The following is a 4,785-nucleotide window of genomic DNA, read 5'->3' on the forward strand; positions in this document are numbered from 1 at the left end:
CAAGTCCTATAGCATAACCACTAGGCTAACTAGACTTGTATGATATAATGCTTGGATAGTTGTATTTATAACGAACCTATTTTAAGGGTACGGAGGCGCCATCTATTGGCGTCGTAATGCATATAGAGGTAGGAAATTGTAATTTCAGTCGTCAAGTGCGAGGTCCCTCATTCTAACCTATTTTAACGGAACGGAGTCGCCATCTATTAGGATTCGTATAGGTATAGGAAAGTATAATTTCAACCGGCGCCCCGGCATTGATGAGACATCAAACGGTTAGATACGAGGGTTCAGGAGAGAGATGCAAGGGAGGAGAATTCTAACCTATCATTCCATCTCGGAGGTAGCTCCTCCATTTGAGAGACATACACAAGGGGGCCCCATTCTAACCTACAACCAGAACAGGGGCGGGTAGGGAAATAAAACAACAAAAACAAAATGTAGGGCGTTTTTATTTAGATCTGAAATATCGATTTGAAGTTTATTATTACAATTAAAGCGCTTACTCTACTTACATAAAATTTGCGTCGAAGAGGACCGACGACGGCAACGCCCCTATTTTTTTGGATGCCGACATTGTTATTCATAATTGGAAATCCCCGCTCCGTTCTACACATAGGTATATAATTAAAACGTAATACATGGGGGGTTTTATACCTCGCTGGGTTTATCCCGCCGAAAATAATAGTAGTTTCTTGTTCTACAAATATACGGTTAAAACGTATAGTAATATACATGCAGGTTTACCTCGACTCCTCGCAAAAATGATTGCACATTTCTTGATCTAAAATAATAACTATTAAGTTGTGAAAGCAATATGAAGATGTTACTCACTCGACATTTGCAGCTAAATAAGCACGAATGTAAATGTGTTATCAGTTAGAGAAAAAAATAACCGCGGTTATGGGAGAGGATGCTGCAATCTCGCAATAATTCGATAGTATTTAATTATAGCATCAACGTCAGGAGCTGTAGATACCGATGTGAGCTATTTCGTAGGGTGGGGGAGCTAACCCCTAATCCTATCCCCAAGGAACTACCCCTAGCAGGGGCACCGACTACGTGGGTGCTTCGGGGCTTAAGCACCCACAGAAAAAGTTATGTGGGTGCATCGCACCCACAGAATTTTCCGGTTGATATTTGTCTATTTAGGTCTTTTTTCTCGATAGTTACTAAACACGAAGAAATTTAGATGTATTTTTTTACTTTACTCACACGAAATGGCAGGAAAGATTTCTATAAATATTTTCCGTACGGCGTACAGACTACAGTAGTTGTTGAATTTGAATGTGACTACATTTGTAGAATCTGTACAGATCGTACAGCATTTTTATGATATCGAATTATCGAAATGAAATTACATCCGTCATCCGTTACATACATCGTCGATCGCCATCGTTAATTCTTATGAAAAATGAAATAATAGGTACCTATGTATTCGGTACATGAAGTTTTCAAAGCCGCAGTCCCAGGCCAGGTCCCAGTCCGGGGCTCCCAACGTGGGCGATTTATCGCAAAATGGGCGATACAACATTCATAATTGCTCCTATTTTTTCACATTTACGATATATCGCAAATTGGGCGATTTTGAAAACGCTTATGCGACTTCTTAAATTTAATTCCTTAGTTTATTTTTAATGACAAAGATTAACAGTACCTACCTACCTATAACTACACACATTTAATAATTGTCATGTGTAGGTATAGTACTACCTATTGTAAAACAGAGGATATGAAAACTGAGAAGCTGTTGCAAATTAAGATTAACGGTATCAAATGCTTGACGCATCAACGAAGGTGTCGCATGCATATGCAGATTATTTTTTGCTTACTCGCTTACGTTCCCCTTTTTTTCTCTTATGTAATAGAAATTTGATTTTATTTTGTCGTTTTATTTGCGATTTTGGTCGATTTTAAGCAGCCGCAATTATTGCGATTTTGGGCGATTTTCAGGGCCAGTAGACGCAGCAGATATTCGCATCTGTGGACATAATATGTGAGGCTTCTGGCTTGGTGAGCACCCACATAAATTTTGATAAGTCGGCGCCCCTGACCCCTAGTTTTATATAGTAGCTCTTAGGGTCTAGGGCAGCCCCCCCTGGTTTTTGTAGTAAGACGTAGAAGCTATCCTCAAAGAGAACAGAGTTCGCAGATTTCATGATTCTAATAATTGGTATGGGAAGTTTCAATCTTGCGATAGTGTTTACTTATAGCAGTGAGTGCTCGCGAATTTGATATGGTAGTTTATCCCATTTCATTTCCATACCGACACCTATATACGGGTATTTATTGTGTATGAATGCGTAAAGTTCGAAAATCTCCCTTAAAAAGGTGGGAAATATGATGGAAATAGGAAATGTGTATATCTTTACGGCGAAGTACGTTCTATATAATTATAAATTCGACGTTCCGCAGTATTTAAAAACGGCGTGCATCCGCAATCCGATTTCAATAAGTGTGTATGTGGGTATATAGACAGGTGGCTGCTTATATACCTCAGGTAAGCCTTTTTTCAATTTTTAGTTGCTTATAATTTACTTTTCTTAGGGATACGTGTCCTTGCGCGCATAATTTGCAGTTTTATGAAAAGCGTGACATTTTATTGTATTTATTCGGCGATTATTTTATATGGGCGTTTATAAGTAATAAGCCGACAGCAGAAAACATAGTCTACATCAGAGTTGGACCGTAAGTATCAAAATTATTTTGTAATAAAAAACCTACATTGATACCTTTTTAGACGATATCAAACTCCAATGGAGGATTGTCTTCATCATCGTGGTTAAACGGCGTTCGGATTTATTATTATTATTAATATCTATACTTTACATTTATTGATCAGGAGTAGAGGATAATACAGTTGTGATAAATAAATGCGATAACATTGTGAAATATTATGTATTACATCAATTTGTTTGGTATTCAGTTAAATCAATTTTTCTCGGATCTACATTTATATAACGATAATATTGATTATAAGGTGAGCTTCTTAATTTAATATCTATAAGTATAATCCAGCGGCGGATTTACACATTTGCGCTCTACGCCAGATGCAATTTACCGCCTATTTCAAGCTTACCAAATAGGACGAAAATTATTTTCGATCGCTTCACTCGCAATTAACGACACTTAGGTATGTAAAATCTATATGTAAGTATAACCTAAGTATTCTAAATAAGTGGCACTTTTAATTTTTAATGAATCATTCAATCAAATCAATACCGTACCCATAAACTTAGGGTGATTGTAATATGTAATGCTGAAGCTGAATATAGACCTGCTGAAAATTGTACCTATGTCTAATCACCCTGAATTGTAAATTAAATCCCCAATTATAGCATAATTACGTAATTGTTAAATAGTAAAATGGACATTTAGCTGCGTATATTCTAGAAGAGGAACAATAGTTACCGAATTATCGATCTACCTTGTATAGCTTTGGTTAAATTATTATTGGTTAGACCTCTTTCCATGACCACCCAGGAGGCAATAAATTCACACTAGAAATAATGCAATTTATTGGAGATGTTTACGGCCTCGTTATAGGATTCCCATTAGATATTTCTCTACACAGGGTGTATAAAAAAAATAACTAATAGGCCTACCTTTTTAATAGTACTGCTTGTGCATCTCGAACCACGAAAAAGAGCATGTATAATCAATTCTCGGTACATCTCAAGTAGCTGAAGTAGCCCATAGCCGACACCCGACATACAGCTGTTGTCGCGTCAAGTGTACTCGGTGCCGCCACCGTCCGTACGCCGCCAAACGCCAGGGCGTAGTTGGCGTATAGGGAAATCCTTTGAACCACCTCACACGAATTCTTCTTCAATCCAACTCTCAGAACCTTCAGCTTCTAATTCAGCCGTTAAGTTGCCTAAATATTTATCTGTTAGCGGATTGGGTTGTCCTTCCGCTGATATATAGATTATAGAGTCAGTGTCATAATACTGGACATGATCACCTATTGAACATAATACACTTAGACGTATGAATGCTGCGATAAGCCAAGCTTCTAAATTCCAAACCAGGATAGAGATGAAGGCCTGCCGTATTCACTGTCAACAAGTGGTAAGAGGGCCCCTTTCTAACCTATAATCTTGTTTACCATAGTACATATTTCTAAGTAGGCGCTCTACCTTCGCGTGCTGGGTGGGAGGAGGTGTCTGAACACTTGTTTTACGGAAGAAATGATAACACCCTAATCACTACATCTTATTATTTTAGGTAAGGGCTTAGTCAGAATGGAGTGGATAAGTAAAACAAAACAAAATTTAATGCGGGTTTATTAGTTCTGGAAAAAAAAATTCATTGAAGTAAACATTATAATTGAAACGATAACACTTACATAAAACACCCAGTACGTGTTTTGTAGTTCCAGGTCCTTAAAGACCTGGAACCTCCGCCCCAGGAAGCTACCTTCCTCTATCTTTACGGAGTCAGGGATTACCCCCCGACCCCGTAAAATAGCAACATTTTCCTAAATAAGAGCTAATTAAAATACGGTATGATGCATGAAAAGTACTTACAGATCCATATTTTTGTTTGAGATATGTTCGGAGTTCTCGTTCTACAAATATATGGTTAAACGTGTGATAGATATGTGGCGTATTTACCATAGGCCGTCTGCAATGGGCCAAAGATGATGGCCGCACCTTGAGCTGAAAAATTACATACATTAAGTTTGATGAAAAATAGAAAAGGGGTCATTCTTACCCTCCATTTTCTTCGCAACTGACTATCGAACGGTTTCGAGGAGGAGTTTTATTTATTGCTATCCATTTA

At 37.8% G+C, this 4,785-nt stretch overlaps 1 long non-coding RNA gene across 2 annotated transcripts; it reads right to left on the bottom strand.

Annotated features, from left to right (window-relative positions):
• Positions 1–434: 434 nt before the first annotated feature.
• LOC116164964 lies at positions 435–1,039 on the bottom strand. 2 transcript variants are annotated; one of them, XR_004144046.1, is made up of 3 exons: positions 835–1,039; positions 748–784; positions 435–700 (listed from the first exon to the last, which is right to left on the bottom strand). It is a non-coding gene; the product is annotated as an uncharacterized LOC116164964 (long non-coding RNA). The 2 variants fall into 2 exon arrangements; XR_004144045.1 differs by having other exon boundaries at positions 435–784.
• Positions 1,040–4,785: the final 3,746 nt, after the last annotated feature.

Source organism: Photinus pyralis, unplaced genomic scaffold, assembly GCF_008802855.1.
Source record: "Photinus pyralis isolate 1611_PpyrPB1 unplaced genomic scaffold, Ppyr1.3 Ppyr1.4_LG2, whole genome shotgun sequence".
Lineage (NCBI taxonomy): Eukaryota > Metazoa > Arthropoda > Insecta > Coleoptera > Lampyridae > Photinus > Photinus pyralis.